General features: G+C 38.9%; 1 protein-coding gene and 1 long non-coding RNA gene across 2 annotated transcripts in view; both read left to right on the forward strand.

Annotated features, from left to right (window-relative positions):
* Nucleotides 1-26186, forward strand: part of LOC5575738 (AF4/FMR2 family member 4) — a 66408-nt gene that overhangs the window by 21051 nt on the left and 19171 nt on the right. The window lies entirely within an intron of this gene.
* On the forward strand, nucleotides 20576-21820 carry LOC110675349. Its single transcript, XR_002499394.1, has 2 exons — nucleotides 20576-21016; nucleotides 21735-21820. It is a non-coding gene; the product is annotated as an uncharacterized LOC110675349 (long non-coding RNA).

Genomic DNA, 26186 nt, shown 5'->3' on the forward strand with positions numbered 1-26186 from the left:
TCTTGTCTAGTGTGTCAAAATTAAGTGATCACTAAATTTGTTCCTCACCTCACTGTTTTTGTTTCACAAAAACGGCCACCTTGGCATTGGAGGTGGTGGAACAAGGGAGCAGAAACTGTCACTGGTTTAAGAATCTTCAAAAGTAGTTTTTTCGTTCAAAATCAAGACACTTTACATGAATATGTGTTAACTGCATTCTATTCTCCAACCGAAACACAGTGAACACATTTTGAACAGATTAACTGTTGTTGAAATTTCGATGATGACGATGAATACAATGATTCTAAGACTTTAAAGATTTACATTACTTTCCAATGCTTGTTCCGATAATAGTAGTAAATCCATGAGTGTATCACCTTCATACAAAGGTAGGTTAAAACCTCAAAAGTGTCCCTAATCGATTGATCATCATGTGTAATGTACGTAATTAACGTAAAATTTTAGTGCGCATCGTACCTTCGTGCTGTGCGTACACGAATTCTCTCTGCTCTTGGAAGTTTTCTTAAAAACTACCTAAAGCAATAAAACAGTACTTTTCAGTGCTACAAAAACAGTATTTTCAGTGCTAAAATTCAAAACTGTACATTTCAGTGCTACTAAAACAGTACTTTTCAGTACTATTTGTTCTACTATTGATCCCTTTACGATCCTTGTTTGGACCCGTGCCTTCGATTTTTCGTTGGACCCGTTGGCGAAAGCTAGCGGTGGTAATCCTTCTTGGACACCGTCTTGGGAAAAAAAAAACCTCTCGAAGGTCACGTCTTTCTCGTTTATTAACTAAACATGGTATCAACAACTAACAAAAGGAAGGGTGAATCTCTGAGTTCACTACTTCCTTCCAAAAAAGTGGGGTTTAAAACTGTCACTACACGTGGCAAGAATGGAAGAAAGGACGCTTCCCCGGAATGCGAAGTTTCTTCCAAGGGTGAAATGAATAATTGTATCGAAATGAGCAATTAGTTCGATGCTCTAGACAAATTTTCCGAACACCAAATCGAAGCAGCCTCTAGCCCAGGCTCTTTGACTCAAGTGAGGAAGCAAAGAGTGCCGCCTATCGTGGTCAGTTGTTCCGAATTTGAGGGATTAAGGCAGGAGATCTTGAACACCATTAGGGGATCAAGGTTTCCTTCCAAATCGCAAAGAAAGGAGACTGTCGCGTTTTGCCGGAAACTCTTAAAGATCGTGTGCTTCTTCTCAAACATCTTGAAGAGAAGAAGCACAATTTTTTTACTTATGACGACAAAACTGAACGTTTGTTCAAAGTTGTCTTGAAAGGTCTCTCAAGTGACTATAAGTCACCTGAAGAGATCAAAAATGGAATAAATGATATACTTGGATTTTCCCCAGTCCAGGTAATCATTATGAAAAAGAGAACCCAATCTGGCATTGTTCGGAAGGGGCTTTCACAACAATTATATTTAGTTCACTTTAACAAAAAAGAACTAAATAATATTAAAGCTTTTGAAAAAGCAAAACTTTTGTTTGATGTCCGTGTGACATGGGAACATTTCCAGAAACCTGGAGGAAATTACCAGAACCCCACTCAGTGCCGTCGGTGCCAAAAGTGGGGTCATGGTACAAAAAATTGTCGCATGGATGCTAAATGCATGATTTGCGGAGGCTCTTCTCACGCCAAAGACGTCTGTCCAGTGAAGGAAGATACCACCAAGTTCATATGCTGTAATTGCGGGGCTAACCATAAGTCCAATTTTTGGAATTGCCCTTCACGCAAAAGGGTAATTGAGGGTCGTGCCAGGCAGATGAAAGATAATATCCGTTACGATAACGGTCGTTTCCGGAATATGCCTGGTAGAGTATCGAACAATTCTCATTTTTCAGTTAACGATCGCTTGATCATGAATCATACCCATCAGGAAGATCATAATCATTCACAAACTAATTTTAATCCGTCGGGTAGCCGTTCGAATCTTTCTATTTCGAATGTATCTACCCACGGTAAATCCTTTGCCGATATCGTAGCAGGAAATTTGATCTCCTCCCCTGTTCGATCCATGGGTACCCATTCTACTTGTTTCAAATCAAATGGAAAAACCCTACCGCCACAGGTAACTCCGCTTCTTCGTCTACCGGAAATTCTAATGGGAAATCACATGACATGTCTGCCTCTGATTTTAATTTTCTAACTGAACAATTGAATGATTGGTGCAATGTTCAAAGCCACCACTATGACTGAAGCAGTCCAAGTAAGTGTAAAATTTACAGATTAAATTGTTATTGGATTACGTTTTTCTAATGGATCCAAATAATAATTTAAATATTTTAAATTGGAATGATCGTTCTCTGAATGGTAAAGAGGACGAGCTGTTTAATTTTCTTACAGTTAATAACGTGCATATAGCAGTTATTACCGAAACGTATTTGAAACCTGGATCTAAACTCAAAAGAGATCCTAACTTTTTTGTTTATCGTAATGATCGACTTGATGAGGCATGTGGGGGAGTTGCAATCATCATTCATAGGCGTATAAAACATCAACTGTTTTCAACATTTGAAACTAAAGTTTTTGAAGCTTTAGGAATTTCTATTGAAACACAGTTTGGTAAATTTGGTGATTAATCCACCTAAAAGTGAGAACTAAATTTTATTTTTCGTATTTATGAATTTAAAAATAAACTTTATTCGGGAAAGTTGTAGGTAATATTAGAAGAAACAACTTCGCTGAAGACACCGTATGCATATTTTTTGATTTTCATGTACATTTGTGGAGTTTTTTGTGGAACGCCCCTAAAAATCACTTTTTTTTATCATAACTTGGTTGGATGATTTTGTACAATTTTCAATTGTTCTAGTGTTATTTGTTACTTGCAAAAACGCATAACTTTCTCCAAAAGAGCATATTTTTATCTCTCATACTTTTCGAGTTATTGAAGGTTTTATATAAAATTTTGCACCTTTTTGACACTAAAAATCATTAGGTCGCGCACATTTCCGCAGTCTGAAACATGTTCATCCAATGGTTTGAAACTAATACTATGAAATACAGAGAAAGCCGCTTTTAGCCTGCTTTAGCCTGACGGTCAAAAGAAAGTCTGAAAAAATGTTTACTTACATGCAGATATAATTTACACTTATTCACTACACCCTATATTGGCTTGACTTGAATATCTGGCATCACTGTATCGAATTTTATGCAATAAAGGCAACAATATAATCAATCAACAAAACGTCGGAATAATCTGTTCAGACAAGTTTATCACAGACAAACAGACAACATATCCAACACACTTTTCGTCGTTCACCTTTCCAACATTAGCTGTTTATTTTTTGCAGAAAAACACTTATTACTATTTTTTCTGCAGGAAGTCTCAGTCCTTTCTTGAGAATTTTTCGGACCTCGCAACAAAAACTAAAATGTATAATATAACTATGAAACATTTATTTTTTCCTTTAAAATTTATATGCAATCCATAAATCAGTAAATATTAATGTTTAAGATTATCATCATTATTTTTAGCTTCGCTATCACTGGTTTGTTCGTTATCTTTTTTAACCAAAAGATTTTCCCATCCTGATAAGGAAACACTTTTTTCTCGGGAATGCTCTAATAGATGTAATCACAGGATTTGATTTCGCCAATAAACAGTGTAATAATTCTTAGTCAGTATCAATTCTGGAGATCCTCCCTGCAATTCTTAACCCTCTAATACCCAACCCCGCCTTTAGACGGGGTACACTTTGGAATTTTGTTTGTTTTTTCGTAGCTCAGAAATCAAAATGATTTTATTTGTGGCTTTAACCTTGACTCATAACATGCATATAAGACAAGTTTTTTATGACTTTTGAAACTTTTTTCTATTTTTGATAATTGTTTGAAAAATTGTATTCCTGTATAACCTACAAATGCCTGGGGTTCATTTAACGTGTAATATAAAAATGCGAACCTTTTATATTTTCCTACGATCAACCTATTACAGAAGAAGAGCTTGGTGGTATTAAAATAATTTTAAACCTGTTTTTCCGTTAATTACACGGAAAATAAAATATATCACAGAAAAAAAATAAAAATTTCATATTTTTAAAAGTATCCTGAAAGTTTAAAATTTTATTATTGCCAAAAATCAGTAACCAGAAGAGGCTTCAAGAAAAAATGAAAAAGGATAGGGATGTTCAAAAATAAAAATTATAAAAATCAAAAACCAAAATTCACAAATTCGTGAATAAAAATAAATCATTGCCCAAAACGTGTTTAGAACGATTTTAGATAACGAAAAATGATATTTAGATCGAAAATAAAAATTTGGGTATTAGAGGGTTAATATCCTTGTTACATCCTCTTGAGCCTCTTCGGTCAACTGTCCAATAGAGTCCAATAGACCAAGAATGAAATTACCTCACTTCCTCGTATAAGGATTCAGTGTACAAAGCGTTGAGCAAATTTCTCCATAGCATCGATGTTACTGGATCGATTCACATTTGAACTGAATCTATTTATTGATTTAATCGAATCCTTTGCATCTATATATTTGAATTGAAATTTATGAAGTTTGGGATGGGATCAAATGAATTAGCAGTCGACACCAACATCTTTCAATAAAATCAGTTTTATTTAATCAGGCTGTAATTTATTAATGCTCCCTTTTATACATGGTTTCGATCACCACAAATGAACAAATTCAACAAAATGTTATCATAGAAAAATGTATGAACAAATTTTGTTACATGATCTTTAATATGATCATCTTAAGATTTCAGTAATTCCGCTGTTTTATTTTGTATGATGCTGATAAATAACCTTCGCCAATCGTATCATCAAGCAAGCGGTTCTGGTGATGGCAAATCACATGACACGAGGGTAAATATTTCCGATAACTATTACTAATATTCTAAAATATTTCAACAAATGTATTTTTTTTCATTCTCCAGAAATCATCAACTATTTATTGTAAAATGCATAAATGTTATAATTGTGAATAAAACTAAAATATAGGGATTTCTTATGAACAAACGAAAAATTTCCCACCAAGCAAATCATTTTCGACCTTTTGTCCTTTCGACTTTTTGTCTTTCGACCTTTTGTCCTTTTGATGTTTTGTCTTTCGACCTTTTGTCCATAAACCCTACCGATACTGATCGATGTAGTACCGTTAAATCGGTATTCAGCAAAAGTAGTCGGAACCGGAATCCCTAATTGACCACCTACTTCATATATGGAACTAACGTTAGAAAAGTGAACGATCAAAAGAGTTTATGGTATTTAGTCTGTTTGTCTGTGGTAAACCTGTCTGAACAGATTATTCCGATCTGTTGTTGATTGATGTCATTGTTGATTTGATTGCATAAAATTCGATACAGTGATGCCAGATATTCTAGTTAAGCCAACATAGGGTGTAGTGAATAAGTGTAAATTATATCTGCATGTAAGTAAACATTTTTTCAGACTTTCTTTTGACCGTCAGGCTAAAGCAGGCTAAAAGTGGCTTTCTTTGCATTTTATAGTATTAGTTTCAAACCATTGGATGAGCATGTTTCAGACTGCGGAAATATGCGCGACCTAATGATTTTTAGTGTCAAAAAGGTGCGAAATTTTATATAAAACCTTCAATAACTCGAAAAGTATGAGAGATAAAAATATGCTCTTTTGGAGAAAAGTTATGCGTTTTGGCAAAGTAACAAATAACACTAGAACAATTGGAAAATTGTACAATATCATCCAACCAAGTTATGATAAAAAAAAAGTGATTTTTAGGGGCGTTCCCACAAAAAACTCCACAAATGTACATGAAAATCAAAAAATATGCAATACGGTGTCTTCAGCGAAGTTGTTTTCTTCTAATATTACCTACAACTTTCCCCGAATAAAGCTTATTTTTAAATTCATAAATACGAAAAATAAAATTTCGTTCTCACTTTTAGGTGGATTAATCACCAAATTGACACTTTCATAAAATAGCGATTGTTTTATGGAAAAACTTTCCCGAAGACACTATAGTACTAAAATCATGTTTTCAAGGTCAAAACAATTTCGATCACGTTTTTTCAGCGATGGCTACAGTGTGCGATGTGATCTTAAACTCTTGATCCGTCTTAAAAACGTGAGGAGAAGGCAATTTCAACGCACTCCCGATCCTGCTATGAAAATTATATGGCAGGATTTGCAGAAAGAAATCAAGAAACGTTTTGCTCAATTAAGAAACAAAAATTTTGAAAATAAAATTTCTCAATTGGACCCTGGCTCTAAGCCCTTTTGGAAATTATCTAAAATCTTGAAAAAACCTCAGAAGCCAATACCGGCATTGAAAGAGGAAAACAAATTATTACTAACTAATTGCGAAAAAGCTCAAAAACTTGCTATGCAGTTTGAAAGTGCGCACAATTTTAATTTAGAACTTACTAGTCCAATTGAAAATGAAGTTACTCAGGAGTTCGAAAATATTCTCAATCATGAGAACGTTTTCGAAAATGCCTGGGAGACTGATTAGGAAGAAGTGAGAACTATTATTAAAAAATTCAAAAACATGAAAGCTCCTGGCGATGATGGAATTTTCTACATCCTCATCAAGAAACTTCCAGAAAGTAGCTTATCATTTTTAGTTGATATATTTAACAAATGTTTTCAATTAGCATATTTTCCTGACAAATGGAAAAATGCTAAGGTTGTTCCAATTTTAAAACCAGACAAAAATCCTGCAGAAGCTTCTAGCTATCGTCCAATCAGTTTGCTTTCCTCCATCAGTAATCTTTTTGAAAAGGTTATTTTGAACAGAATGATGGCCCACATCAACGAAAATTCAATTTTTGCCAATGAACAGTTCGGATTCCGCCATGGACATTCGACCACTCATTAACTTTTACGTGTAACAAATTTGATCCGTTCCAACAAATCTGAAGGCTATTCTACTGGTCTAGCTCTTCTAGACATAGAAAAAGCATTCGACAGTGTTTGGCATGAAGGTTTGATTGTAAAATTGAAAAACTTTAATTTTACAACATACATTGTTAGAATAATTCAAAGTTATCTGTCAAATCGTACACTTCAGGTTAATTATCAGAACTCCAGATCTGAAAGACTTCCTGTAAGAGCTGGTGTTCCTCAAGGCAGCATTTTGGGACCAATATTATACGATATTTTCACATCTGATTTACCTGAGTTACCTCAGGGATGTCAAAAATCTTTGTTTGCGGATGACACAGGCCGCCAAAGGACGAAGCCTGCATGTCATCTGTAGTCGATTGCAAAAAAGTTTGGATATTTTTTCTTCATACTTGCAAAAATGGAAGATTTCTCCTAATGCTTCCAAAACTCAACTAATAATATTCCCACATAAACCAAAAGCCCTTTATTTGAAACCTTCAAGTAGACATGTTGTCACGATGAGAGGGGTTCCAATAAATTGGTCAGATGAAGTTAAGTATCTAGGGCTCATGCTAGATAAGAATTTAACTTTCAAAAATCACATTGAGGGCATTCAAGCCAAATGTAATAAATATGTAAAATGTCTCTATCCCCTTATTAATAGAAAATCAAAACTTTGTCTTAAGAACAAGCTGTTGATATTCAAACAAATTTTCAGGCCAGCCATGTTGTATGCTGTACCAATATGGACTAGCTGTTGTAATACCAGGAAGAAAGCTCTGCAGAGAATTCAAAAAAAATAATTTGAAAATGATTCTGAGACTTCCTCCCTGGTATAGTACCAATGAGTTACATAGAATATCCAATGTTGAAACATTGGAACAAATGTCAAATAAAATAATAAATAATTTCAGGCAAAATTCGTTACAATCTTCTATTGCCACGATTAATGCGTTATATATTTAGGTTAAGTTAGGTTCAGAGCGTTTTTTTTTCTCTTATAAGCAGGTGAAATCAACTCACCTGTAAAAAATCTGAACTGCTACGGCTGCTACTGAAATGTAATATGTTGTTGACAAAATGTTAATTAAATCTTAAATTTGTTTTACCAAATTAGGATGATAGTGTTGTCAAATAACACAGAACACCTAGATATAAGAAATGAAAGTAATGTTTGGAATGATACTAATAAAGAAATTAAAAAAAAAAACGTAAAATTTCAATGTAAACGAAAAATTTTGATGTATTTTGCCAAGATAACGTTTTTTATCCAATCTAAATAAAGTTCACCCATATTACTTCTATTTGAACTAAAGTTTTAACAGAGTTATAAAACATGATGCAGTTTTAAATGTTGGGTTGGTAGAAAAAATGTGTAAAATGAATTTGAAATTACCACCTCTTGAAGCCAAGAAGTCAAAAAAAACTAATGTAAGTTTGAGAATGTGAATTAAATGTTACTCAGGATTTAAGCAGCGTTTGACTCATTTACCAACACCTTTTAACCCTTCAGTCGTCGCGCGGTTTGTCACCGTCAGAACCACCACGCTGATGCTGTGTACGATAAGCGAGGTTTTTTCATCACTGTTGTACAAAGTACAACAGCGCGACGACTGAAGTGTTAAAGTGTAAAACAAAAAAATTATAAATTTTCTAAGATTTTAAGGTGATTATAGAACGAAGCCACACCTCAAATTTTCAACAGCACAAGACTTAACAACCAAACAGCGCTTCTCGTTAAAAATCTATCCCATTGGTCACCACCACCAAGCAAGCAAGTTGATTGGTTTTCAACGCGAACTATTGTCTGATACTCTCGTCTTGTGCACTTGAAAATTTCAAGTTTGGCTTCGTTTTATAATCACCTTAACATAAGATCGAAAAATATCCTTTCCTTTACAGTTGAATGCTTTATATGTTGAAGCTGCGTGGCATTCGTCAAATTGAAGGATTGAATCGTGTTTTTCAAAAAAAGCTCTCATCCTCATAGTTGTACGGTAACCACGTAAGCCATACGGATAATACCTTGTTCATGAATTTAAAGATATACTATTTTGTACTGGAACGTGCTACTTTTCCCCGAATATCATTTCGCCGAACGCCAGTATGCGAAACACGTAGGATCGATAAAGTAAGTTTGTTTTTCTTTTCTGGCTTGAGATAGTTTGAATAAGTGTTCAAGATTTGGGCTACTACCCAAAATCAAAAATTGTAGTCTCGAACTGGGGGGTGCGAACTAGAATTCAACATGCAGCCAGGCTGCTGTCAAACTAAAATTTTCGTAGTGTCTGAGTATGCCTACAAATGTACGGTCATGGATTCGTCACGCTAAAATATGTTACACAATGTATGCAACACAAAGACTAACAACTATTAAAGAAAATATGTGTTTGGTCCAAATTATGCGTAAGTCTTTTACAACTTTTCTGAAATATGTTTCTAGCTAACTAACGGCTAGAAATACTCTGATTAGATCTTTTCAGGGGCCCAGATAGCCGTAGCGGTAAACGCGCAGCTATTCAGCAAGACCAAGCTGAGGGTCGTGGGTTCGAATCCCACCGGTCGAGGATCTTTTCGGGTTGGAAATTTTCTCGACTTCCCAGGGCATAGAGTATCTTCGTACCTGCCACACGATATACACATGCAAAAATGATCATTGGCATAGTAAGCTCTCAGTTAATAACTGTGGAAGTGCTCATAAGAACACTAAGCTGAGAAGCAGGCTCTGTCCTAGTGGGGACGTAACGCCAGAAAAGAAGAAAGAAGAAGAAGATCTTTTCAAGGTAATACACTGCATTGAACTTATGAAGCTTTGTGTGAAGTATTTTAAGTGTGCACTTCGAATATGGTTTCCTACGAGACAAGCTAACAAACAACGATTAGCAGTCGTGGAAAAAAATTGGGTTCGATTTGAACGACCCAAATGTTCAAGTCCTTACTTACTTACTTACTTACTTATTTGGCTTTACATCAATTATCTTGATAAAGCCTCGCCAACAATATTTCGCCAATTCCCTCGGTTCATGGCCGCTTCTCTCCATCCTCGCCTGTGACCCACGCTCTCCAGGTCCTGGTGTACCTGATCAATCCACCTAGCTCGCTGCGCCCCACGCCTTCTTGTTCCGACCGGATTCGTGGCGAACACCATCTTTACAGGGTTGTTGTCCGGCATTCTTGCAACATGCCCTGCCCAGCGTATCCTTCCAGCTTTAGCTACCTTCACGATACTGGGTTCGCCGTAGAGTTGAGCGAGCTCGTGGTTCATCCTTCGCCGCCACACGCCGTTCTCCTGCACGCCGCCGAAGATCGTCCTTAGCACTCGGCGTTCGAAAACCCCAAGAGCTTGCAAGTCCTCCTCGAGCATAGTCCACGCCTCATGCCCATAGAGGACTACCGGTCTTATGAGCGTTTTGTACATCGTGCATTTGGTGCGGGGGTGAATCTTTCTTGACCGCAGTTTCTTCTGGAGCCCATAGTAGGCACGACTTCCGCTGATGATGCGCCTTCGTATTTCCCGACTAACATTGTTGTCAGCCGTCAACAAGGATCCGAGGTAGACGAACTCGTCCACCACCTCGAAGGTATCCCCGTCTATCGTAACACTGCTTCCTAGGCGGGTCCTGTCGCGCTCAGTTCCGCCAACCAGCATGTACTTTGTTTTCGACGCATTCACCATTAGCCCGACTCTTGTTGATTCGCGTTTCAGGCGGGTGAACAAATCTGCCACCGTTTCAAATTTTCTCCCAATAATATCCATGTCGTCCGCGAAGCAAACAAATTGTCCGGATCTCGTGAAAATCGTACCTCGACTGTTAAGTCCGGCTCTCCGCATGACACCTTCAAGCGCAATATTGAACAACAGGCACGAAAGTCCATCGCCCTGTCGTAGTCCCCGCCGAGACTCGAACGAACTGGAGTGTTCGCCCGAGATCTTCACGCAGTTTTGCACACCGTCCATCGTTGCTCTGATCAATCTTGTGAGCTTCCCGGGAAAGCTGTTCTCGTCCATGATTTTCCATAGCTCTATGCGGTCGATACTATCGTATGCCGCCTTGAAATCGATGAACAAATGGTGCGTAGGGACCTGGTACTCACGGCATTTCTGGAGGATTTGCCGCACGGAAAAGATCTGGTCCGTTTTCGAGCGGCCGTCGATGAAACCTGCCTGATAACTTCCCACGAACTCGTTTGCTATAGGTGATAGACGACGGAAGAGAATCTGGGATAGCACTTTATAGGCGGCGTTTAGGATGGTGATTGCACGATAATTTTCACACTCCAGTTTGTCGCCCTTTTTGTAGATAGGGCATATAACGCCTTGCTTCCACTCCTCCGGTAGCTGTTCCGTTTCCCAGATTCTGACTATCAGCCGATGCAGACAAGCGGCCAACCTGTCCGGGCCCATCTTGATGAGTTCGGCTCCGATACCATCCTTGCCAGCGGCTTTGTTGTTCTTGAGCTGTTGAATGGCATCCTTAACTTCCCCCATCGTGGGAGCTGGTTGATTTCCGCTATCCGCTGTGCTGACGTAGCCATCGCCTTCGCTGTCCTGACCTTCTGTGCCTGTGTTCTCTGCGCCATTCAGGTGTTCATCGTAGTGCTGCTTCCACCTTTCGATCACCTCGCGTCCGTCCGTCAAGATGCTCCCATCCTTATCCCGGCACATCTCAGCTCGCGGCACGAAGCCTTTGCGGGATGTGTTGAGCTTCTGATAGAACTTCCGCGTTTCTTGAGAACGGTACAGCAACTCCATCTCTTGGCACTCCACCTCTTCCAGGCGGCGCTTTTTGTCCCGGAATAGGCGGGTTTGCTGTTTCCGCTTCAGTCTGTATCGTTCCACGTTTTGCCGCGTACCATGCTGCAGCATTGCAGCCCGCGCTGCATTCTTCTCCTCTAAAACCTCTTGGCACTCCTCGTCGAACCAATCGTTTCTTGAGCTCCGTTCCACATATCCGACAACGCTTTCGGCAGCGTCGTTAATGGCTGCTTTGACTGTCCTCCAGCAGTCCTCAAGAGGGGCCCTATCGAGCTCGCCCTCATCCGGCAACGCTGCCTCAAGATGCTGCGCGTACGCATTGGCGACATCCGGTTGTTTCAGCCGCTCGAGATTGTACCGGGGCGGGCGTCGGTACCGTACATTGTTGATGACGGATAGTTTTGGGCGCAGTTTCACCATCACCAGGTAGTGGTCGGAGTCAATGTTGGCGCCACGATAGGTTCTGACGTCGGTTATGTCGGAGAAGTGCCGTCCATCGATCAAAACGTGGTCGATTTGCGATTCTGTCTGCTGAGGTGATCTCCAGGTGTACCGATACGGGAGGCTGTGCTGGAAATAGGTGCTACGAATGGTCATGTTCTTGGAGGCGGCAAAATCTATCAGTCGTAGGCCGTTCTCGTTCGTCAGCCGGTGGGCGCTGAACTTTCCAATCGTCGGTCTGAACTCCTCCTCCTGGCCAACCTGAGCATTCAAATCTCCTATGATGATCTTGACGTCGTGGCTTGGGCAGCGGTCGTACTCGCGTTCGAGCTGCGCGTAAAATGCGTCCTTGTCATCATCAGTGCTTCCGGAGTGTGGGCTATGCACGTTGATTATGCTGAAGTTAAAGAATCGGCCTTTGATTCTTAACTTGCACATTCGTTCATTGATCGGCCACCACCCGATCACGCGCCTTTGCATATCACCCATCACTATAAAAGCTGTTCCCAGCTCGCGTGTGTTGCCGCAGCTCTGGTAGATGGTATGATTACCTCTAAACGTTCGCACCAATGCTCCTGTCCAGCATACCTCCTGCAGCGCTACGATGTCGAAACCGCGGGTCTTCAGTACATCGGAGAGTATGCGAGTACTTCCAATGAAGTTGAGAGATTTGCAGTTCCACGTACCGAGTTTCCAATCGCTAGTCCATTTTCGTCGCTGTGGTCTTTGCCGATTGTTCCGGTCCGTATTCTCTCGTTGACGTTCCTGTGCTGATGTGTTTTTACGGCTGGCTCGCAGGGCCTGACACCAACCCCCTAGGTTTCCGGAGGACCATTCCCCCTAAATGTTCGGAGGGCCATAGTGCGCAGTTTAGCTTAGAGTCCTTCTCTGGCACTCGGACGATGATCAGCCGCCCCTGACATGGGGAACAGACGCTGTTGTGAGCCGCTCCAAACGTGGAGTACAGACGCTCCAGGTTTGCAAAAGCAAACCCCCCCTTCCCTGTCAGCATACGACCAAAGTTCCCACCGGGGGTTGGTTACCCGATCTTCCCCAAGGTTACTCGTACCCCGGCCAGTACCACGAGGAGGTAGGGATAGGAGTTGCTGGGCAAGAGGCTAAGGACCGCACAAAGGGGTCTATTTTATTCCTGCAGGTACGCGAGGTACCAATGGTACGCCATGCCCAGCCATTTTGTTCAAGTCCGCACCCCTTAGGTCTTGAACTATAAATGTACGACTAAGAAATACATTTTTATCGAAGAATGCGCTTATTCTTCAAATACCCACCAATTTTCAACCTGCACACTGGAATAGATGAAATGAAGCACGTTCACTTGGCTATCCCTTAAGACCGAATGACGTTAAACCGAATTAGACTGAATGCCGTTAGGCAAAAAGGGCCATTACACCGAAATGGCCTTGTCCCAGGTTATTCTTGAAATAATCATCAATTTTCAAACTAAAGACTGGAATAGATGTAAGTGAAGGACGTTCACTTTGTTTTATCGGATTTAATAAACCTTCATAATTTTAGGTATAAATGGTATAGAAATTTTTGAATATTTTAGGGTTATAAATTACATTTTACAACATGTGATTTACGTCATGTGTAATATGAGATAATATCTCGTTATCGATAGAAGCAAGTTTTATGTAATGTTTAGCTTTTCAGTAGTTGTTAAACTTCCACTCGGCTGGTTGGCCGTAAACCACGATTCATAATTAAAAACAAGTATGTTTTATCTATTATTCTTAGAAATCACGTCAAGATTTGCCAGTTAAGTGAATGCAGAACTATCAATATTGTAATACTGTTCGGTTGAAACAAATCTCTAAACAGAATTGAAATATATAATTCATATAGGGTAAATGATGGCTTCGGCACCCCGAGGGTATTTTCGGCAACACTAAGTTATCGTCCTTGTTAACATTTATCTACGGAACAAGAGTTACCTTCAATGTACTCAACATATTCTTTGAGCTATAATCTTCCATGTAAATCACATCTTTCAAAAAATGTTATGTAACATGGGTTTTATTATTAAATAAAATAAATGCTAACGGAATAATCGTCATTCGTGAGCTGCCCAATAAAACAACACAAGAAAAGCATAAAAAACACCATTTTGAACGGTCTAATTTTACGCTCCAATGCCAATTTGACACAAAAGCTACGCACCGATCATTTATGCACTATTAATCTTTTGATTTGTCTATAAAGCACTCGAAAATACTTATTTTTTGTGCTTCAAATCACAAATTTCACACGGGTAGAAATCTGAATCCAAAAACAAGATTATGACTCATGATATCATGATTCCAGCGTGGTGTCTTATGATTGCCGTAACGCAACACACGCGTTAGGTTTTTTGTAGCTGATTGATCTAAATCATGATTCAAATGCCAAAAAATGCTGAGTCGCGCATCCGTTTATGATCGACAAAATAAAAAATAAATAAAATAAAAAAATTGCATACACTGAGATTTGACCAAAGAACCTTCGGATTGAAAGGCACGTATTCTATCACTGAACCATTTCGTTATCTTGAATTATGGGTGATTGATACGAATGAGTTGAAGCAAAGCGCACCGGTTTGTGTTTTTATCCTGGATGTTACGCTTATGAAGAATCATGATTATGACTCCAGGAACCATGATTTGTGCTCCTGATATTATGACCAAACCAATTTATGAATTTCATAATTTGTAAATCATGATTTGGGGATTAGATTTTTATCCGTGAATTGATTGCACTTTGTTTTCCTCGGCAATCACTTTTTATTACTGGACCAGGTTGCCAGAAAACCATATCCAATGGGTTCATGCATGGCCAGATTCACTACTCACCACACAGTAACGCACGTGCGCTAGTGTCTACCCAAGTAACATTAGAAGCTGAACAAAAGTTTATTAAACTGAAATAAGCTCAAGAGTGATTTGTTCAGCTCTTATTTAGCAAAAATGTTTGTTGGGTATGCACGAAGAATCGCTAAAAGGTAATGTGAAAAATATGTGTATGGCGAAAAGCATCAAACGAATTTTTTTTTTTCAAATTTGGGAACTATTTTCTAAAAAAATATTTGATACCGGTTGGCGTGATGGAAGTTAGATGCCTTTCCCCATACAAAATGAAACGAGAAAACTCCTGCTGACCAACTGTGGACAAGAGCAAAGCAGGTAATCCATTGCGGTGTATTAATTATTCACAATTTTTTATTGGATTATTGGATTATTTTTTATTAATTTATTGGAATTAGGCAACAAAACATACATGGGTGACAATTGAGTCTTTCAATACTTTCCTTATTTGAAGATTGTAGTGCATAAACCTCAATATACTGAGAAACATATAAACTATACGTCTTTTAATAGGTTAACTATTTTGGCAACACTCCTGTTGTTCTACAGGCACTCAGAGGATGATGTATTTGTGCCAAATCACAAGTAAATTGATTTGCCGATCGAACCATATTCGGAGAGTGATATTCATAAACAAAAAAAAAATCGTGGAGCATTCCAATCGGAATTTTTGTTGTTTTGTGCCATTTTCAACTTGCATGATAAATTGTGACACGTTTCACGTCTTGCATTGACTCGCAAAAATGAAATGTGTTTACCATCAGTAAGCTTCTTCCTTCTTCTTCCTATGACATTTTCGATGGTCTAACTTACCCCAAAATTTCTTTATACCCGGGGTAAGTGGGACATACCAAAACAAAAAACCGGAATCAAAACTATTGAAAAACATATTGAACAAAAACAAAAATGAAATTTGGTAATGCATGCAGAACGATTACTTTTCTATGTAAATTTAACTTTATTTGTTATTTCTACCAAATATAGTAGTTATGGAAAACAATTCCATCCCATTAAGTGGTTTTCTGACATGCATTTCAATAATAACAGAACATATTTAATAACATTCAACATTGTTGAACAATAATCATCCACAAACGGACGGGGTTGGTGGTCTAATGGCTACCGCTTCTGTTTCATAAGCAGAAGGTCATGGGTTCAATCCCAGGCCCGTACCTTTCCTCGTACTTTGTAGTTGTATCTTTCACTTGCTTCTACAGGGTGTCCGCAAATTATCCGTACAAACTTTGAAGACATGGCTCTATACAGTCAAGCATAATGAAACCAAAATGTTTGCATGGTTTCAAACATTGGCTTATTACTTTCTTAAGAAGTAAGTTTGACACATTTCCTATTTCAAATATTTGTGAAACCAAGCCAATTGTGTAGAGGTGTCTTAAAATGAGCTGTTTTTGGAGCTTTATGACAGAAGAGAAATGTCCACTGAACTCACTGGATTTGAACCGTATAATTTTCTATTTCCAGTCTAACTTGAAGCCACTAAACTGTAGGTTACTTCAAATAATAATAGGACATTTGGATCCATCTCTTTTAGATTTTAGGGATAACACAACTCCTGCATGACTAGCGGCCCTCAGGAAAAACGTAGTAGAAACATTTAAATTTGCACATCCATTCCAAATTATTTAAAGTTGTATTTTGTATTTACATATAGATGTATTATAAAACGTACATTGACATTAATTTTTCATTGTTTTGAATGCGAAATCATCTTTCCCATATTATGCTGTTCGGATAATTTGCGGACACCCTGTATCTACCACGCTTAGTATATCACAGTTGATATATCACAGTTCACAGCATTTGCTAGAACCCGAGACGGACAGAAACAAACCGTTTCCCCACGCTTAAATTCTTTCATCATTATAGCACGCCTTTCCTTACGCCTGATACATAGGCAGTCTGCTAACCAAACCAACAAGCCTCTCTGCCATAAAAATTCAAACACCTGGACCCGAAATGATTTCGCTGTTTAAACCCGAAATTTTGTTGTAAGAAAAACCCGAGCTCGAAGAGATGGTAAATTCATCGTTTCTGATGCATAGGGAAGCTTTCAGGTTGCTACTCTGTTTACAATTCTCACGAAACCCGACTGTTTTCAAGCCGGAACCCGACCGGTACCCGATTATTTTGTAGCCTTCAAACCCGAACCCGTCGGGTATCGGGTTTGAAAACCCGAGACCCGACCATCTCCTTGTTTTTTAGTGTGTCATGTACCGGCCGGGTTTGAGGTGAACACCATTTTTGCGGGATTGTTGTCCGGCATTCCCGCCCATCGTACCCTTCCAGGTTTGGCGACTTTCTGGATACTGGGTTAGTCGTAGATTTGCGCAAGCTTGTGGTTCATTCTTCTCCTCCATACGCCGTTCTCACATGTTCCGCCGAAGATCGTCCTCAGCAAACGTCGTTCAAAAACTCGCAGGGCTTGCAGGTCCTTTTCGAGTATTGTCCACATCTCGTGTCCGTAGAGGACTACCGGTCTTATCAGCGTCTTGTACATGGTACACTTAGTACGGAAGTGAAGTTTACCAGACCGCAAGGTCTTGTGAAGTCCGTAGTAAGCACAACTTCCGGCAATGATACATCTTCGAATTTCTCTGCTGCAGTTGTTATCCGACGTTATCAATGATCCGAGGTAGACAAATTCGTCCACCACCTCGAACTCATCCCCGTCGATCATCACGCGTCTGTCAATGCGAGCTCTATCGCGCTCGGTTCCTCCAGCCAGCAGATATTTCGTCTTCGATGTATTTACCTTCAATCCAACCCGGTCTGCTTCACGTTTCAGCCTGGTATACTGTTCAGAAACCACCTGGAACGTTCTTCCGACAATGTCCACGTCGTCAGCAAAGCAGATGAACTGGCTGGATTTATCGAAGATTGTGCCCCGTATGTTGAAGCCCGCCCGTTTCATAACACCTTCTAGCGCAATATTGAACAGGAGGCAGTCCTTTGCGTATTTCAAATGGGTCCGATAATGCACCCGATATCTTTACACAGCACTATCCATCGTTGCCTTGATCAGTCTTTGTCAGTTTCCCGGGAAAACCATTCTCGTCCATAATCTTCCATAGCTCTTCGCGGTCGATGGTATCATAGGCCGCTTTGAAATCGATGAATTGGTGGTGCGTAGGGACTTGATATTCGCGACATTTTTGGATTTGGTCTGTCGTCGATCGCCCGCCCAAAAAACCGGCTTGATAACTTCCCACAAATCTGCTTGCCAGTGGCGATAGACGGCGGAAGATGATGTGGGAAAGCACTTTTATAGGCTGCGTTAAGAATGGTGATCGCTCGAAAGTTCTCACATTCTAACTTGTCACCCTTTTTGTATATTGGGTATATTATTCCTTCCTTTCACTCCTCCGGTAGCTGTTCTGTATCTCAGATCCTGGCTATCAATCGGTGCAGACAAGTGGCCCATTTTAATAAGTTCCGCTCCAATACAATCCTTTTCAGCTACTTTGTTGTTCTTGAGCTGTTGGATAGCATCATTAACTTCACCTATTGTGGGAGTTGGCACGTCTCCCTCATCCGCCGTACTGATGAAACAATTCCTCCTGCTGTCTTAGTCTTCCTCCTCTGCGTCGTTTAGGTCTTCATCGTAGTGTTGCTTACACCTTTCAATTACCTCATGTTCGTCCGTCAAGATACCTCCATTCTTATCCCGGCACATTTCGGCCCGCGGCACAAAGCCTTAGCGGGATGGATGCATTGAGTTTCTTGTAGAACTTACGTGTTTCTTGAGAACGATACAGCTGCTCCATCTCTTCGCACTTTAACTCTTCCAGGTGGCGCTTTTTATCCCGGAATAGATTGGTTTGCTGTCTTCGCTTCTGTTTGTATTGTTCCATGTTTTGACGGGTGCCGCGCTGCATTCTTCTCGTCCAAATCGGTCTGATTCTCCTCGTCGAACCAACCATTCCGTCGATTTCCTTCCACAAACCCAATGGCATCTTCCGCTGCGTTTTTAATGGCTGCTTTGACACTACTCCAGCAGTCCTCAAGAGGGGCTTCGGTGAGCTCACCCTCTTCCGGCAACGCTGCTTCAATGCTTTGTGCGTAATCCGTTGCGACTTCGGGTAGCTTGAGTCGTTCCAGATTGTACCGTAGCGGGCGTCGGTACCGTATGTTGTTCACAAAGGAAAGTCGTTAGCGCACTTTAACCGTCACAAAGTAGTGGTCCGAATCGATGTTTCCGTTCGTAAGCTGGTGAGCGCTGAACTTCTCTATAATCGGTCTAAACTCCTCCCCCTGGCCAACCTGAGCATTGAGATCTCCGATAACGAGACTTATAAGTATTACCATGAACAAACACCACAACAGTGCAATATGGTAGAGCTTACCTCGTAACGCACCTCGAGAAGGTGATCTATCCGTAATGCGAAATTGACAGGTATAGTATACCATACACGGAGAAAATGAAGTACTCAAAAGTCAGTTTATTCCACTCAATTCGGGGGGTTGGTGCGTTAACCTAATTTTGAGTCAATGGGGTAGAAGTTGTTTTCATTTGCAGCCCTGCGTAAAAATACCTACTGACTAAGTTCTTTTCACTCAACCGGGAGATCAAATAACTCAACTTCCAGTACTATGCCACTTACTCAAATTTGAGGTAACGCACAAAGGTTCGGTTTTAGGGTTGTTTTGCTCTTCGCTCTCTGACAACAATAGAAGGAGAAAATGAAATAGAGAGAGAAAAATAAGTTAAAAAATACTCAAATATGGGGTTTCCGTTTTCTCCGTGTAAGTTCTCGTGTTGCAGACGCTGAAGAGATTTATTCAAAAAAACATACCAGGTAAGGGGCTGTCCATTAATTACGTAAGGGGTTATGGGGGGAGGGGGGTTTGAGATTTCTTACGCGCCATACAATTTATTTTGGATTTTCATACTAAAAATCTTATCATGGGGGGAGGGGGGTTGAAAAATCCCGAAATTTGTCTTACGTAATTAATGGACCGTCCCTAATCAATAAACAATACATAGGACCAAAGTGATGATATACTGCAGATGCAATACTTTTGAGTCGATAATAGGACTAGCATCAGCTTTGAATGTGAGATATGACCCGATGTATAGCTTACTTTTACCTGAGTAACGATCAGCATGCAGCAGGAGCTTCCGAAAAATCTTGTGAAGATATGTTTTTTTTTCCTGGAGGGATGGATAGGTCAATGTCTGTTTTGGGAAATACACTAGTCTTAAGGCTCCACCATGTATTATTGCGGTTTGAATAAAACATGGTGGAGCCTCAAGACTACCAAGTATCAACCTTCATTGCACCACTATGCCTAGGACAATATTGATTTCCGAAAAAACTCTTTGAAGTTCTAAATATTTACAAAGTAAAATTTGACTGATTTCTACAGGATTTGCTAAATAAATCAGGGAAGAATCATGCAGAAAGTTTTGCTTTTCCAGAGGCAAAACTTTTGGGCATACAATAGTCGTAGAACCATAGAAGCCAATTGCAAAACAACCACATGGATAACTACAGTCTGCTTCTATCGGTATAACAACAAAAAAACTTTGTTTTCGTCAAGGACATAAATTAAAAACCTTCCCACTGTCCGACATGTTGTTGTAGTTCCCGACCTAGATTTCAATACTCTCTAATCGTGTTCTGCAAAAAAAAAAAACTGATGCTACTTCAAATGAGCATGTGCCTCGACCACTCAAGCAGAGGGTGCCCCACCACAAAGGAATCCACTTCGATAAACATTTCTGCCATCGAAATGATAAACCCACGAGGAACCATGATATAAAAAAAACAATCGCCATCAGTATCAATCGAACGATTGTACCTCGCTGATGTAACCTCGAAGTATTTGGATCATTGTGCAATCCAATTTCGCGTAAACTGCACACGTAGCCAACCTACTTTCGACTTGTGTGAAAACCGAATCATTAAAATTCATTGGCGAACAAAAGTTGACGATCAGTTCGCGTGTTAAATTGGAAAAAGCAAACTTTTGAGCACTGAGAGAGCTTGAAACGAAGTGAACGAAAAATGTTGCTGCAAGCTGAAAGGATAATTTTCATTTCAACGCCGTGAGACGTGAGAAGTATGTATTAGACCAGAAAGGCGTTGGGTAATTATCGTTTCGCGAAGAAACGGTGAAATGGTAGGTTTTCGTGTTTTTGCACAGTGGCTTGTACATCAGCAATCCTCCAAGGAGTCTGTGAGAAGTTTGCTAAAAATGTCATCTTAATTTTTTGTTAAGAAACTTGTAAGATATTTTGTTAATAAATCCATCCAGGAGATTTTCGAAAGTTTTGTTTAGGAATCTCTTCAGGAATAATTCTAAGAATCTCTCTAGAAATATATCCTGGAATTCAATAAGAGTCAATAGGAATTGAAAAAAAAGGTTTCATTTAGAGACACTCACAGAAATTGATCTAAGAATTCCCGTTAAAATCCTCTAATAACACGGATTACTACAGAACGTTTGCGTAGATCCCTTCAAAAACTACACCAAGGATTTGAACAGGAATTGTTCAAAGATATCTGTAAAAACTCTTCTAATGATATCTCCGGGAATCTAGTAAAAAATCATCATTTTTTTTTTCAATTCTTCGTTTTTTAGAATGAAATACCAAATTTCGTCTAGGCGGTAATTCGAAATTTCTCAAAAATAACTGTTCAAGAATTAGTTCGATCATTTTATAAGCATTCACATATTTCCGATAGAAAGTCTCCGGTATTTTCTAAAATATTTCTTAGTTTTATGTTTGTGACGATTGGTCGATGTAAGAAGAATGTCTTGAAATTTGTTATCAATAATATTTAAGGTAATGTCTATGAATTTTCTTGGAATATCGGTAATGATACAACTTTTACAGCTCATCTACAAAAAAATATGCATTGATAGACTAGAATCTGTAAAACATGGATTGGAAGGCAAAAATCTGAAATTCCTTGGCCACCAGGAAGAAAAAGAAGAGCTTTGTGATCTTTTATGCGTCATACTCAAATTATAAATTCATACCATAGACCACCGTGCCAAGGATCCATTTCCACGAGGTTTTGAAAAAAAGCAAAACTAACAACAACAACGCCGACGGTAGAAAAGCGGAAGCGGGACAGTGTCGTCGACGGAAAATTGAAAGTGTGAAAAATGAAAACCCAAAACAAAGAGCGGTGTAATGAAAAACACGAGAGCCCTTAGCACAAAGTAGAGAAGAGGCGCGAACTAGTGAAATTGCTGCGAAGTTTCCCAGACGGAAGCACAGTTCGACGTGGAAGCTCCCAAGTGGCGGTCGGTGTAGAGGCTGCTGAGCCTCGTCGGGAAATTCCGCGGAAAGGTTGGACTAGAGCGGAATTTTCATATAGTTGTAAAGTCCTCATCGTGCCAGCAAAAGTACGAGTGCGAGGATAAGTTTTCCTAAAGCTTGCGGCTGTGTAGTTTGCTATATGTGTGCCAAATCGACTGGTGAGTGAGAGCTGGAAACTATGTATACTCTTGGAATAAATAACTCGGCGCGTGTCGGGTGCAGTTGCAATCATCATTCTTGTCATAATAAAGTAATTAGTGGCCCAGGAGGCGAGAGTGAGTGGATTTTTATGCAGCCCACGAGTTCGCTGAACAAGTTCAGAATGGGAATTAAATTTCACCAAGCGTGTCTGGCGTGTTTCATACTCATAATGGCTTTTTAGAGAAGGTAACGCTTTACATTCTGGCAATGACTTTTCGGATGCTTATGCATTTTCAAGTATTCAGGTGAAGTTTGAAAAACAATTCTCTGAGTTATAAATCTTTATGATTATAAACTTTTCTGGTAGTACTGAATTTTCATTTAAGTGTATCATTATTCTGCCCAAACATCTTTTGTAAAAATATTACGTATGGAGAAACGCAAGCTGATTGTGCGATAGCTAAGAGCTTCGGTCGGATTTTTATCCAGTGTTAACATTGGTGCAATCTTGGAGTATTTCCATTATTCACAAAAGTATGCCAATTGAAAACATTTGTGAACTACCTTAACCAATTACAAACTTTTTGGGTTTTTTCTTTCACAGGATAGACATCATACCTCTAAAAATATGTTTAGCATTCTAGCGTTCAATTCAACAACGTCCATGCTGTTGGAAAGTTCTCACATGGCAATTGGTTGTTTCACTTTTTATCTGTTGAAGTGGTGTGAGAATATTTAAGCAATATTTAAGGATTTCTGGCAAACGCGACAAGCGTTTTGGAAAGAAACTTTGATTCCCCTAATGAAGTTCAAGGATTTTTGCCTAAAACCTGACAATTCGGAAATACTGACTGAATTGACTGCTCATTTCAATACAATTTACATTATTACAGGTACACCTTGATTTAGTTGACCCACGATTTTATTTACTTCGCTTTCATGGACATTTTACCTCGATTTTATGCACATTCAAATTTCATGTTTAATTTTATGATGCTAAACCAAATCTCAAGATGCGTTGTATAAACTTGCAGTGATGTTGTGCTTTCCATTAAGTACGCTATGCTCACAGAGGGGTGGCGTGTCTAGTTTTGTTACAAAAGTGTAATAAATGTACAACTATAATCTTTACAAGATGGAAGTGGCAGGCAACCAGATAAGACCATTCACTAATGTCATACATTTTACACTCCCTCAAATCAAGTTTTGCATGATCTTTCTTTTTTGTATGATATGTTTGATTAGGAAGGCATTTACAGTGGATAGTCCAAAACGCTGCTTGACTCTATTCCTAAGCAGAATATCGGGTCCATTCAATGGATTGAACAATTTTGGATTAAAAAATGTTGGAGGATTTTATTGCATTCAGTCCCAATAACCGGTGAATTCGTCTTGGTTTCGTAGAGACCAGGGACCATAAAATATGCATATTGTAGACGACTATTGGCTTATATAAGTATTTAATATAGTTCCTCCTGAAATTCTTTAAAACATGTTTCACCAGCTTTTCAGTGAGGGTTTTGAAGTAATTATTCTTCTAAGAAATTCAACAGAAATTACACAAAAAAATATTTATGGTAGAGATTCTTTCAGATTTATTATTTCATTTCTCCAGGTTCTTGACACTCTTCTAGCAATTGTTTCAAAAATGCCATCAGAGTTATTGCTTTGAAACGCATTACGTTACAAGCATATGAATTTTATTACCGTTATTGTTATTATTATTATTATCTTTATAAACGGGACTTTCATTCGTTGGCTAGTTCGTATCGTAGATTTCTCCATAAACTGCTCAAGGATTTAAAATTGTTTTGTTCTCCTAATGATATGTCGAAATATATTAGTATGAATATAACCCTTTCGGGACGAACCAGCACAATTGTGCTGTTCGGCACCCTTGACATCGAATGACTATTTCAGCCAATAAATCATTGTTTTACTAAACTTTTTCGATTTCGATTATTGAATTATCATTGATACTTGTAATCAAGCACAACAGCTTTTGTTTACATCGTGTTTAGAAAACACCAGCTCAGGGTAAACAAAAAGTAAACAAACACCGTAAGAATTGAAAAAGTTTTATCTGTCGCAACTTTTCAACTATTCGTTATTTCTAGGTATGCACAAATACGAATCGAGAGTGAAAGAGTCATTCTTTGAAATGGTGAAGACCAAATGAGAATTGACTCACACAGCAAATATTTCTGGAGGGACAAAGTGGGACCAGCACAATTGTGCTGGTGCCGGCACTTACCCGGTCGATGTTCGTTGTAGACTACCAATTTTCATTTTCAGTATTTTGATCGAATTAAGTGGCTGAATCTAGTTCTAATGTCCACAATAGTGCATAATATTGCACTAAAACATGAATGAGTGATTTCATACGAATCATAAGGATGATGTACCGTTCGAAAACTATGTAACAGAAACTCATAGCTTTGGTTTAAAAACTTTTATTTTTTATACGTCCATATTTGAAATAGATTGGGAATCACATTTAATGTTTTAAATCTCCTTTAGCAAAGTTTAAGACAAAGTAAAAGTTTAGGAGAACGTTCAAAAATTACGTCATTCATTTAGGGGAGTAGAAGTGTATGAAAGTGCGACAGTGCATGTGGGCAAAAGCGTGATTGTGGACACTGGACATGGGGAGGATTTAGATTGACTTAAAAACAATCGACGTAATTTTTGAATTTCCCCTTGCTTTGATAATCGATCAATACCATGTTGACGCGATAATTCATTTTGGTGTTCTACAATGTATGCCGGTTCAATTTCTGCCATAATATTTATGAAATTTGACAATTGAAGCTGAAACCCTTTACTTACTATTTGCTTCCGAACCACAGAGTCCTTTAAATGGCATACTATTGATGTATGCAGCCCATGCTAGTCTTTTTTTCTTCTTCTTCTTGGCATAACATCCTCACTGGGACAGAGCCTGCTTCTCAGCTTAGTGTTCAATGAGCACTTCCATAGTTATTACCTGAAAGCTTCCATTGCCAAAGTTGCCATTTTCACATTCGTATATTATGTGGCAAGTATGACGAAACTCTATGCCCAGGGAGGTCAAAGAAATTTCCATTACGAAAAGATCCTGGACTGACCGGGAATCGAACCCAGACACCTTCAGCATGGCTTTGCTTTTTAGTCGTGGACTCTAACCACTCGGCTAAGGAAGGCCCCTGCTGGTATTACTCGCAAATATGTTGTTTATGATGTATGAAATGCGTTTGGAATAGTCTACTTAACTATTAAACAATGTATGAAATTATGAAGTCTAGATTATCCGCTCATATAAAAAATATCGTTTCATTCCTTTTACGTTTAAAAATATATTGTCTAAATCTGGAATTTTGAGACTTAGATAAGCTGATATATTAAAAATAAAAATCTGTACTTTATTGCCGTGCGTATAGTGTTGCAAAGTAACTAGCAGTATCGATCAATGAAGTTTAGGTTCAATTCCCGCTGCAGTATTTTTTTCGTCAGATTCGTATTACGATTGTGCCATTTGGCGTTGCATGCTAGAGTCCGTTGATTCGTGTGATGCTCCCTTTAAAGGCCATAATCGTACATAATGCTTTCCAGGAAACTTTCCACGGTAGGATTGACAGCTAAAAATGTACATGCAACCGAAACGAAAAGGAAAACAAAACTTACGAGTATGGTCAAGCTTTACATTTTCCTTAGTAATCTAACGGTCACACCGATTGCGAAACTTTAAAAGCTCATGGAATATCAAAAAGTCTACTGTTTGCAGCTATCTTCTGTATTGTCTTATTAGAATCATTGTCAGTGTCTTTATTTTCAAATCTGGAAGTTTCCAAATATTTAAATACATTAAAAAAAAAAAATTGTTCTATGTAATTTTAAATT

Source organism: Aedes aegypti, chromosome 2 (assembly GCF_002204515.2).
Source record: "Aedes aegypti strain LVP_AGWG chromosome 2, AaegL5.0 Primary Assembly, whole genome shotgun sequence".
Classification (NCBI taxonomy): Eukaryota; Metazoa; Arthropoda; class Insecta; order Diptera; family Culicidae; genus Aedes; species Aedes aegypti.